This window comes from Lithobates pipiens, unplaced genomic scaffold (assembly GCF_037356315.1).
Source record: "Lithobates pipiens isolate NorthernLeopardFrog02 unplaced genomic scaffold, aLitPip1_a1.2 Scaffold_16, whole genome shotgun sequence".
In the NCBI taxonomy this organism is placed as follows: Eukaryota; Metazoa; Chordata; class Amphibia; order Anura; family Ranidae; genus Lithobates; species Lithobates pipiens.
Genome location: NW_027507748.1, coordinates 327,550,568 through 327,563,727, shown reverse-complemented (window position 1 = coordinate 327,563,727; position 13,160 = coordinate 327,550,568).

Here is a 13,160-nt window from a genome sequence, read left to right as displayed (position 1 = left end):
CAGTGAGATCCCTACCAAAGCTATGAGATCCCGCTAGACCTTGCACTATTCTCATACGGCACATACGCAAGATGAAGCTCATTTTATCATGTGCATCATCTCACGCATGCATCATATGGCTTTAAACTCATTGTCTGTTAAAGAGGAAACCCTTCTCCCCAAGATCTAGCAAGGCTTTGTTTTGTTTTTTTAACCATTATAGCTCTGGAAGTTTTACCCCCCCCCCCCCTTCATAACCAAGACATTTTTCGCTATGCGGCACCCGTGACCTGCAGCCACACTACCCTCAGTTAGTACCCTTTCTGTGTTACTGTGCATTAGAGATGGGCTGAACACCCCCCAGTTCAGTTCGCACCAGAACAGCAGAACATCCCAAAAAAGTTCTGACTCAAACACCGAACCCCATTGAAGTCTATGGGACCTGAACTTAAAAACGTAAAAGTCCCCATTTTGAAGGTTTAAATGTAAGTTATCACTATAAAAAGTATATGGGGTCCTGGGTATTGCCCTGGGGGACATGTACCAATGCAAAAAAAAAAAAAAACAATTGTTTTTAAAGGAGCAGTGATTTTAATGATGTATAAAGTAAAACAATAAAAATGAAAAAATCCTTAAAATATCATGTCTGGGGGGTCTCCTTAGTCTGCCTGTAAAGTGGTACATCTGTAGCATGTATAGAACATGCTGCAGCAAAAGGAGATTTCTAAAGAAAAAGTAAATTTAAATGTAATACAAAAAAAATGAAAAAAACTACGTGGGGTCTCCCCAAGAATCCATACCAGCCCCTTATCCAAGCATGCAGCCTGGCAGGCGAGAAAAGGGGGGAGGAGTGAGTGTCCCCCTCCTGAACCTTACAAGGCCACATGCCCTCAACATGGGGGGGTGCTTTGAAGTGGGGGGGCACTGCCTCCCCCACGCTAAAGCACTTTGTCTCCATATTGTTTTTAAGCTGTCAGCGGGGAATTGTTAAGGACCCAGCAGCTTCCCGGCCCCACTCCTAACAGCATATTGATCGTTCACTTAGTGGGCAAACATCCCACCGAACGTACAGAAAATTTTAGTGTTTGCGGAAAACCCGAACATGCAATGTTTGGGCCAAGCTTTTACTCGGCACAAGCCATTTACCCACCACTGTGCATGTTCAGTAATGCAAATAAGGGTGAAGCTGTGAGCCTGTAACACAGTCTGGGACGCAGAGCACTGAGATGTGGGACAGTCCCAGCATATCCAGCAAAGTTGTCACCTATGCGCATTTTACATACACTAGCTTTCTGCATAGAACTCTATGGGCTATCCACTGATTCCATCAGTTGCTGTACAGGGAGCCCATAGAAATCGTTGCACCTGGCTTTCATGTTTCTGTGGCCAGGTATAAAAGGGATGCATTGCAGTCTGTTGGTTACCACAAATGAAGTGTCTGGTCTCTGCACAAAAGCACAGATATATGCACATGCAAAAAACAAATGTATTAATAAAAGGAGCAGATTGTTATTTAAGAAATGGTATAGCATAATAGAAACATATAAAGCAGTACATTTGATATTTATCAAATGCTTCTCTGCCACATTGCAGCTGCTAAATGACAGATCCCTGTGGTAATATGGTCAAATATGGTTAATGCCTGGATCGCTGGTTGCTTGTTTACATTCAAGCATCCGGGGATCTGTCATTTAGCTGGTAGTGGGTAAATATCATCAGACGCCAGGGAAACATTGTCAGGCAGTAGGTCTTGTGATTGATGATGGATCTACATTGCTGCATGTTGTGACTGATGATGTATTTACATTTAGGGACAATGTGTATATTTTTTCTGTAGTTTCATTAAAAGACTTTCTTTGTGGTCTTAGTGTGTTTATTTACATTTTCACATTTTGGGGGAATGAATGATAAGGGAGACGAATGTAACCCTGAACTAATGTCCCTGGGAAAGGACAGATATTTGGGGACCCCCTTGTTCTAAAGGGGGCTTCCTGATTTGTGAAAGTCCATCCCCACAAAACCCCACCTTTTTTGGTACACAGGATGTAGGTATGAATCCCTTGTACCCCAAGGCACCCTAATAATGCTGAAAGGCATGTTGCTTGGTGTGGTTCAGGAAATTAGATTTGCTGCTTTCCTTTTCCTGGCCACACAAACTGGATGCCTGGATAGGGTTTTGAAATTTTAGGGGGAATTCCGTTCACTTTTTTTTATTGTCACTTTTAAAGGACTATATCAAAATATTTCTTAAAATAAATGTATAAATATAGTGGGTTGGGAGAGGCAGCCTCAACCAATCCCTGGTTAAGAAGGTTACCAGCAAGCATCTAAGGTCTGCACAAATAGTCTGGATGTTGAAGTGGATGTACAGTGTCTTGGAAAAGCATTCATACCCCTTGAAATGTTCCACATATTTTCCACATTTTGTCATGTTACAACCAAAAACGTATATATGTCCTTTATTGGGATTTTATGGGATAGAACAACACAAAGTGGCACATAATCGTGAAGTGGAAGGAAAATGATAAATAGGTTTCAATTTTTTTTTACAAAAAAATACTAAATATGTGAAAAGTGTGGCGTGCATTTGTATTCAGCCCCCTTTACTCTGATACCCCTAACTAAAATCTAGTGTAACCAATTGCCCTTAGAAGTCACCTAATTAGTGAAAGGAGTCCACCTGTGTGTAATTTAATCTCAGTATAAATGCAGATGTTCTGTGAAGCCCTCAGAGGATTGTTAGAGAACCTTAGTGAACAAACTGCATCATGAAGGCCAAGGAACACACCAGACAGGTCAGGGATAAAGTTGTGGAGAAGTTTAAAGCAGGGTTAGGTTATAAAAACATATCCCAAGCTTTGAACATCTCATGGAGCCCTATTCAATCCATCATCTGAAAATGGAAAGAGTATGGCACAACTGCAAGCCTACCAAAACATGGCCGTCCACCTAAACTGAGAGGCTGGGCAAGGATCAGAGAATCAGAGAAGCAGCCAAGAGGCCCATGGTAACTCTGGAGGAGCTGTAGAGTTCCACAGCTCAGGTGGGAAAATCTGCCCATAGGCCAACTATTAGTCGTGCACTCCACAAATCTGGTCTTAATGGAAGAGTGGCAAGAAAAAAGCCATTGTTGAAAGAAAGCCTTAAGAAGTCCCGTAAGCCGTTTGCAAGAAGTCATATGGGGGACACAGCAAACATGCGGAAGAAGGTGCTCTGGTCAGATGAGACCAAAATTAAACTTATTGGCCTAAAAGTAAAATGATATGTGTGGCGGAAAACTAACATTGCACATCACCCTAAAAACACCATCCCCACTGAGAAACATAGTGGTTGCAGCATGTTGTGGGGATGCTTTTCTTCAGCAGGGACAGGGAAGCTGTCAGAGTTGATGGGAAGATGGATGGAGCCAAATGCAGGGTATTCTTAGAAGAAAGCCTGTTACAGTCCGCAAAAGATTTGAGACTGGGGCAGAGATTAACCTTCCAACAATCCTAAACATACAGCCAAAACTACAATGGAATGGTTTAGATCAAAGCATACTCATGTGTTAGAATGGCCCAAAGTAAAAGTCCAGACCTAACCTAAATCCAATTCAGAATCTGTGCAAGACTTGAAAATTACTGTCCACAGACGCTCTCCATCCAATCTGACAGAGCTTGAGATAGTATCCAAGTAGACTAGCACTGTCTCAAAGTTAAAGTCTCCTAAGCATCTATCCATTAGGCGCTGAGAGAGCATTATTTAGCTAAAAGAGCATGCGGTTAAACTCGATCAGTCCCAATTATGTGCCACTTTGTGTTGGTCTATCACATAATCCCAATAAAATACATTTACGTTTTTGGTTGTAACATGACAAAATGTGGAAAATGTCAAGAGGTATGAATACTTTTTCAAGGCACTGTAAACCTGATTCATGAAATTTGACCGAAGCACATATATCTTTAATGTTTTCTTAGCTTTCGCCAAAACACTAAGTCCTGTGTCTTTCTGCTGCTCCATTCTTCTGTTATCGACATGATAACTTCTGACAAGTTCTCCAACAACCGAGATAAAACCAGCCTGAAATTTTTGTCAGATGGGTGCTATAAATAGATTAGCAGAGAGCTTGTTTATTCACAGCACAGCTCTGCACATTCCTTCCTTCCTCTGCCTATGTGGAGTGGGGGGGGGGTGCTTTTCCTCCAATCAGCTGTCTAAGCCATTGTACACACGGTTGGACATTCCGAAAACAAAATCCGTCAGATTTTGTCCGACGGATTTTGTCCGAAACTTGTGTTGCATACACACGGTCGGACAAAGTTGTCGGAAAATCTGATCGTACATAACGTGATGACTTTATTTCGTTACGATGGGACTACGTTCAGGCTAGTAGCCAATAGCTTTGGTCTAGGAATTTGATCTGAGCATGTGTGGCACTTTGTCTGATCGGAATTCTCTACACACAATCGGACAAAGTCCGATCGGATCATGTTGTCGGAAAGTTTTATAGCCCAACTCTAAAACTTTGTCCGTCGGATATTCAGACGGAAACAGTCCGATGGAGCCCAGACACAGTCGGATTATCCGACAACGCGGTCCGATCGGACATTTTCCGTCGGAATGTCCGACCGTGTGTACAAGGGCTTACACCCTGTGCACTTTCTAAAGAATATAGCAAGCTGAAGACAGCAGATGTCACTGGTTATATGTGAGGGTTTACATCCACTTTAAGCACAATTTTAACCACTATGTGCTGGTGAGAGTCTGCCATAACATGCATGTATGCACAGCAATATATTACAATAAAAATAGCCAATAATTTAAATTTAAACCATTACACTTCAGTTATTCTTTTATAATTTACATATTTTTTATACATAAGAGTTATCTTAGATTCTGTGAGGTAGATGTAGCACAATACGCAGTCTATAAGACATATGGGGCAAGCTTAGCTGGCCTTAGCAGTAGTAAACTACACAGGAGAAAGGGACACCCAGGAACAGTCCAAGCAGGTTTATCCTGAACTTTTATTCAGCAAGGCAGGAAACAAACATGGTTTCAGTGCAGAAAGGCTTTGTAGAACAAGTTCATAGCATAAAACAAATTAAACATCTCTTATAGTGTGATAAGGTGCAGCATGATGTGGAGGCAGAAAACACTCAGAGTCCAGTTGGAGCAAATAGTACTTGTATAGTACTTGTATTCAAATGAAAGTTCACAATTCACATAAAGGCACTCAACTGGGAATACTCACAGAATGCAACAGTGCGTGATGTATAGCAGAGCAGGTCTCGTATGTGCCGAGAGCGTCTGTCTTGGCTGGTCCATGCCCAAACGGGGAGGTCTCCAGGAAGGATGGAGTGTCTCTATCCTTTCCCTATTTATCTGGATCCTCTTCCTGCCACTAACGACTGTCCCTGATCTGTCCCTACACTACCCACACACACAAAATGCTTGGGAGCCAGGGCCTTAAATAAGCTATGCCTGAACAAAAACTGCTGCCAGTGTCATATTGGCCAGCAGCATCTAATCAGGCTTCCCCAGTGACCCAGGGAAAAATCGAGGAACCAACTGCCACCTTCAGTGAAGAAAATAGACAGAATTTGCCTACATCTCCCCACCCCCACACCCCCACACGCCTTTGACAGATGCTGTCTAGGGCAATGCAACACAGTAAAGAACAACATAAGAAGGGCAATAATGGTTAAAGTACAACAGAAAGTTCAAACAACATACTCAAAGTACTTTGCAGGGAGCTGATGTAGTTAGACCACAAAGGGCTGCAAACAACACTGTCCTCTGTGGAGTCATGTTGCAAGTAGCCATCTTCTGGTTGTGACTTCAGGGCTGTAGTTGGATGGGGGTCAACTGAGTCCTCCAAACCCCCTTCACCTAGGCCCAAAACTGGTTCCTTGAGCACATCTGGACAGTCTGTGTAACGTATAGGATTTTCTAGACTGTCCATAGTTGCTGTACTGGGACTCATGGCTTCTGAGTCTGGAGAGGCTGAAGGCTTGAGCAAGAGAGGAGGCAGGTATCATTCAACAGAGACTTCCTGTACAGGTGGTACATCCAAAGAATCGAAACATTTCTCTTTCTACTTCTGGTTTGGCAGAAGAGTCGCCACCTAGCACACAGGGCCTCAGCAGGTTGAGATAGAGACGTCTCTTGATGGGACTGAATCCCTCTGAGATTACATCATATACTGAAGTTTGAGAAAAGGCTTAAGCTCCAGTTTACTGCCTTGCTCATTCCTGGTATTTTTCACCAACACCTGGTCCAGATGCTTAACATGGTCCTAGAAAATGATGATAGTATCCAAGTAGACTAGCACTGTCTCAAAGTTGAAGTCTCCTAAGCATCTATCCATTAGGTGCTGAGAGAGCATTACTTAGCTAAAAGAGCATGCGGTTAAACTCGATCAGTCCCAATGCTTTAATGAAGGCAGTTTTTTAACGATCTTGATCTGCCAGTAGCCGTTTGCCAAGTCAAAAACAGAACACACAAAACCATAGACTTCTTTTTACACACCAGGACCACAGAAGCAGCCCAAGGACTACAAATCTCACAAATCCCCTTGGTTTGTAACATGCTGTGTAGCAGGTCCCTTACCTCCTGGCACAGAGCTGAGCGAAAGTGAAGGTACCGCTCCCGGATGGGAGGTGCTTCTCCAGTTTGAATTGGGTGGTCAATAGCCTTTGTGTACCTGTAGTGTTCTGGGTTGGTGACAAAGACCAGTAGGTGCTTTTCCAGCAGTTGGTGAAGCAGCCGCTGTTGTGGCAGAGGGTAGTCCCAGAAGGGAATGTCCAACTGTTCCAGCAGTAGTTGGTATTGAGACTAATCCAACAAAGCCATGGCTACTTGTAGTGGGGCACATATGGTCTCTACCCTGGGATGTGCCTCTGAGATACAGTGACAAGTCACCATGTATAGGCCTAGGGTGGCATAGTTGGGGAGTGAAATTGGAGTCATTTTCAAGTTGATAAGCTGAACCAGGACCTTCCCCTTGTGGACCTTAGATAAAGTGTGAGCAACCAGCCACTCCCATGGCATCACCTTGCAGGGTTCTACCATAATTGTTTCCTATGAGCTTGGATGGGATGAGAGCAGGCTTCCTCTTGGAAGGGTGTCAGGAGTACCTTTTGCTTGGGCAGAATGCAGACAATCCCTCCTTGTTCAGGCTGTTTCCTCACTGCACGTTGTTGAGCCTCATAGTCCCGTGCAGGCCATAGCCATTTGCATGCTAGCCAGAATGCTCTAATTTAGCCAGCAATTTGAGGTAAATCCCAGTCATTCAAGACAGTCATGCCCAGAACAATAGGCACCACTGAACTTACTTGGCCATGAGTTACCACCCCCCCTACTCAATCCACCACCTGGTGATTAATTTAGATATTCTCCCAAGTGATACTTTCTACTAAGATAGACAAATTATTGGCTGCGTTGAAGGAAAGCCACGAGGGGGTCCAATTGGTCTTGTGTGCTGAACCTCTGGGCAAAGAAGTCATACTCCATGACAGTGACCTTGGAACTGGTATCAATCAGGCATGGGACCCAATTAATGAGGGCGGGCACTGCTAGACTAGGTGCGACCATAGACTCTGGTTTGCATGGACCTTGTGTTGACTGTCCTGGGGTTCATCCCTCTAGATTAACGATGGCCTGGGTATGCTTTTGGATTCAGGCCAGCCACAATTCTTGGCTATATATGCCAGAACTTCCGGGTTCTCCTCTGGGTGCCTCCCTAACAGATTCTCACCCTTAATGGGAGGGGCTGAATCTTATTTGAATGAGGACATTTCCTGTTTCAGAGAGGCCACATCTAGGGTGAGCTCCCTCAAAGCTGTGTGAGTGGCTGACAGAGATGGAGGAGCCAAGGCCTCCTCTTTCAAATGAAACAGGTCATAAGTTTTTTTCACTTCCACAATTGCCTTTGCATCTTTCTATTCCTGCACAACTACATCCACTACTGTGACATGAAAAGACATGGTGGGTTGCACTCTAATTTGCTCTTGTAGGGCTCTACTGACTGGCCCAGTCTTCATTCCCACCACAAACTGGCCCCTCGATAGATGATCTGAGGCAGTAATATCAGCACAGCCAGGCACATCCCTCTTCTCCGGGCTACCAGAAAGTGAGTGAGGCTCTCATCCTCCTGTTGCCTCTGGACAAAAAATCTCTACTTCAACTCTCGAGCCCTCACATTTTCAATGAACAGACCATCCAGGTGCACCACAATTTGTTCCAGGGTGGCCAATCCTCTTCAGACAGTGACTTCACTGCTTGGAGGCACCTGATACTGGCACACAGTGCTTTCTTGCCTCTCTTCTAACTCAGCCAGAGGAATAGTGGAGCCATTAAACTTGGAAACCAGGGTCAAGGCAGATCCTAACGTGCCATGATGGTTTTTGCGCCTCCTTCCACACTTTCTGCAAGAAGTGTTCTGTCAGAGTTAGAGAAAGAGCCCTGACCATTAGTCACCTCACAAATTTAAAGGCATGTGCCAAGCGGAAATAAGGGCATGGCTACCAGTTAAGATGTGGACTTAGTAATGAAGACTTTGGCACAGATTAACTACAGGCAAATAGACTGCACACTTGCAAGTGCAGTTGCACTCTGTAAGCCTAGTTGTTCCAAAGTTTAGTAAATGAGAGAAAGTGCTGCTGACTTCCATTATCCAATCATGTGCAAGCACAAATTAAGTTTTTTTTTGTAACATTCCTTGTATGTGATTGAGTATTCTTTGCAAAGTGAAGCTTCACCTCATTTACTCAGCACTGGACTAGCTGCACTTGCGGAATGGAACTGCACTTGCAAAGTGCAGTCTACTTCACTTTAGTAAATCCACATATTTATCCCACCAAACCTTGATAACTGACAGGCATGTGCTGTTTACCAAAGGTTATGGCACATTCATACTCTTGGTTTTGTTATGGTAAAGCACATGCCAAAACCACATTACATGTATTAGCACATTGCGGTGCCATTCATTTTCAGATTTACCCCATTGCAGTGTGGTCAGGGCTGCCATCAGGGGGGTACAGCCCATACACCTGTAAGGGGCCCAAGCGTCTGGACAGGTCCAGCCAGATGGGAGAAGGCCAGGGAAGGACTGACCATTGGGCCACTCGGGCACTGCCCGAGGGCCCCGAGCCACTAGGGGGCCCCATCAGGGTTGCCAGCCTCAGTAAAACCAGGGACAGTATGTAAAAATCTGTGTTTTTTTTACATCTGTCTCTGAAATGTCCCTTACCGACATCCTTTTGGTCTAAAAATCCCAAGCTGCCCCACCTCTCCAGTACCTTCGCAGCCAATAGAAACATGTCTGTGTATACTGTGTGTACATGTATGTGTATACTGTGTGATTGTATATTGTGTGTGTGTGTATACTGTGTGGCCGCATAATCTCAGATTGTCTGAGGGCCCCATAATCTCCTATTGCCCGGGGGCCCCATGAGTTGTCAGTCCACCCCTGGAGAAGGCAGAGGCGGGGAAAAGGGAGCTCCGTGGCTGCACTGGCTTTTGGAGTGAATGTGAGTCGGCAGCTGTATCATTGAGCTTGCATCAGGCTTTTTGCTACCACCTCAGGCAAATTCCTGCATGTGCACTCATCGTGTATGCACAAGAGCTGTGACCAGAAACACCACCTTACAAGTAAGGGCTGTTCTACAAGTGAAAGGGGGGGTGTAGATGTGTGTGTTCAATGGGTACATGTGTCTGTATACATGTGTATGTGATCAACGGGTACATGTGTCTGTGTCCATGTGTGTGTGATCAATGGGTACATGTGGGTGTGTGTCTGTGTTCAATGAGTACATGTCTATGTGTACATGTGTATGTGTCTGTGTACATGTGTGTGTCTGTGTCCGTGTGTCTGCGTCTGATTGTATGTGTCTGTGTACATGTGTCTGTGGGTGGGTGGGGGGGTGGCGTTACGGGGTGCAGGTGTGTGTGGGGACCGTGAGCGTACAGGTGTGGGAGGGGCTGAGTGCGTACAGTTGTGAGGGGGGGCTGAGAGCCTACAAGTGTGAGGGGGGGGGCTGTGAGTGTACAGGTGTGAGGGGGGCTGCGAGCATACAGGTGCGTAGGGGCCATAAGTGTACAGGTGTGAGAGGGGCTGAGAGCATTCAGGTGTGGAGGGGCTGAGAGTGTACAAGTGTCGGGGGGCTGAGAGTGTACAAGTGTCGGGGGATCTGAGAGCCTACAAGTGTGAGGGGGGCTGCAAGCGTACAGGTGTGAGGGGGCCATGAGCATATACGTGTGAGGAGGGGGTGTGAGCATACAGGTGTGAGGGGGGCCATGAGCATACAGATTTGAGGGGGGCATGAGTGTACAGGTGTGAGGGGGCCATGAGCATACAGGAATGAAGAGGGGGCGGGAGCGTACAGGTGTGAGGGGGCTGAGAGCGTACAGGTGTGAGGGGGCTGAGAGCATGCAGCTGCTGGATCTGGATGTCTCTTTTTGGCAAATATAATTTCTTACTGTTAAACCTTGAAAGCACTAATGAATTATAATACATTGTGCATTTTCATATATGACGTTGTATAAGTGTTAAAAGTGTGTGCACTGAAGGACTTGGTGGGATGGCTAGCGGGTGTCTATGATCCCCACTGCAGGTGAGGCTCGACCACAGCAGCAATGCAGATGGGGAAGGAAGTTCTGAGGATCTGAGATTTTTTCAGTCACAGGGAGACAGCTATCTGACTGGATGATGATGCCCCATGTGACTTTGGCAGCCATTTTGGGTGAGGTCAGAGTCCTGGCTCCTGGGCTTGGTGTGCGTTTTGCGAGTAACTAGTGTAGGGACAGGATACCCATCTGTCAGGGACAGTATTTAGAGTCAGGGAAAGGTCCCAGAGGAGTAAAGAAAGTGCAGTGCATCCTCTCCTTGAAAGACTCCCTATTGGGTTTGAACCAGCCAGGCCACATTCTGCTCCTCATGGCAGATGCTGTCAGCATCTCCAGGTCTTCAAAATACTGCTCCACTGCTGTTATAGTTGAAACTGGCTCTGTATGGGTTTCCTCCCTACCAAGCCTGTTTGTACTTGCTAAACTTTATTTACTATGGCCAAACTTGATCTCTGTGTGCTCACTGCCTACTGCACAACGCTGCACCAAGCCCACACTTGGCAGCAGTTGGCAGGATATGTCCCTCTTTGCAGCTGGTGGGGAAGGAGGAGCAGGGACCATTAGGGCATCAATAGACTCAACCTTGGCCCTGATGCCTAAGTTTAATGGCGCTAACATCTCCCTATCAGAATGGGAGGAGAGACTGGAGAGTGCCACTCGCCTGTATTAGGTTCCCACCTGGCTGATCGCAGGGCTGGCTATTAACTCCTTAGAGGATGATGCCTGCCATGATATCTTGGCCCCATCTCAACAGCCAAGGAGACTGCTATAAGGGAGATAACTCTGAGCTTGGCATCCATGAGGCAAGAGGTGCCCACATTCAAGCAAGAGCTGGCCGACTTTTCGAATGGCAAAAATCCGCTGCAGAGGGATTCGGATGAGGACTGGAAATGCTGGCCTGTGAGGGAACTTTTGGGCATTTAGCCATGAACTGTGGCCAGTCTAAAAACAAAAGCTTGTATTAAACTAGGGGCACCCAGGGCTGTGGGACGACTCGTGGGAACAGAAACACAAGGTCCTATTAGACCATTAAAGGGGTCCTTCCAGTGAGCAGATGGTTAGTAGGGTTGATGTGAAGGGTGGAGGGGTAAGTCAGGATTATCAGGTAGGAAGATTGGTTACTGTAGTCAGACTGAGTGGCAGAGGCTCCCTGAAAATTGAGGCCAGGGCTGCGTTTGAGCACCTAAACAGATTTGCCAAGTTGGGTGAAGATGTAGGGGTGGCAAGCTCAGAGGTGACAGCCCTAGATGTCACTGCTACCCCTTACAGCCAGGAAAGCAGCCCATCTAGTAGGGGTTGTGAGAGTATGAAGGCCTAGACAGTTGGTGGTAATAGGGGATTTTATAATCAGAAGGACCAATGGAACCATTTGTCGCCTCAACTGAACGGTTTGATGTCTCCCTGGTGCCAGGGTTTGGCATGTGGTGGATCGGGTTGATGAATTACTGGGAGGGGCTGGGCATGACCCAGCTGTTTTGGTCCATGTTAGAACCAATGACAGAATATATGAAAGGTGGAGGCTCCTTAGGAATCAATTTAAATAACTAGTTAAAGGGAAGGACCTTGAAGGTGGTATTCTCTGAAATATTGCCTGTGCCATGTGCACCAGGAAATACAGGAGGAGATTAAAGAACTGAATGCATGGCTAAAGACCTAGTGTAAGAAGGAGGAATTTGGGTTTGTAGAGCACTGGGCTGACTTTTCATTAGAATACAACCTGTACGCTAAAGATGGTTTGCACCCAAATAGAAGGGGGTCTGCCGTGCTGGGGGAGAGGTTTATGGGAAGGCTGGAGGAGTATTTAAACTAGGATTCAGGGGGAGGAAGAATTAGATTGTAACAGATCAGACAGGGGTCAGTCCCTGTTGGTGGGTGAAATGGGGAAAGATGGAGGGGGGCTATGGTAGGTGATAATAAGGCTCCCTTGTTACAATCAACCAATGGAAATTGTACTATTTGTACTAAAAAAAGAATGTAAAATGTGTGTGTGTGGCACCCTCTACCTAGGTAGGTGCTAGAGTTAGGATTTCTGGGCTGCAGGTAAATTTAGGCAGGCCTAGCAAGAAGCCTGTTTGTTTTGATCTGTGTAGGCTGTGAGTGGCTCAGAGTTGCTCAGAGTAGATTGGTGATTCACAGAGAGCATCATCTTATGGTTACCTCCCTTTGGCTTCTAGAGGATTTTAGAAGAGAGGAGGGGAAGGAAGGTGAAGCTGTCTGGGGTGTTCTAAGGAGCCCTGACCAATCCCCAACCTGGATTGGCAGGGAGTAGACTTCCTTAAATACCCAGGGTCAGTCCAGCTGGGGAAGAGAGTTTGGGTGGAAGAACTGGGAGATGGAGTACTAGCTGTTGGGGCCTTTGAGGGAACTCCCCAGTCTGGGGGGGGGGGGGGGGGTGACCTTGGGCCTGGAGCTTGGGAGTGGAAGTGACCTTCATACAAACCACAGGGGTGTTCTGACCAGGAGCAGGAGAGGACAGTGGAAGGTACTGCCAGGCAAAGTCTCCAGGAGGGATCCACCAGGTGTCAGTGAGTGGCACACAGCCTGGAACACTGGGGAGGCACACCGGAACGGAT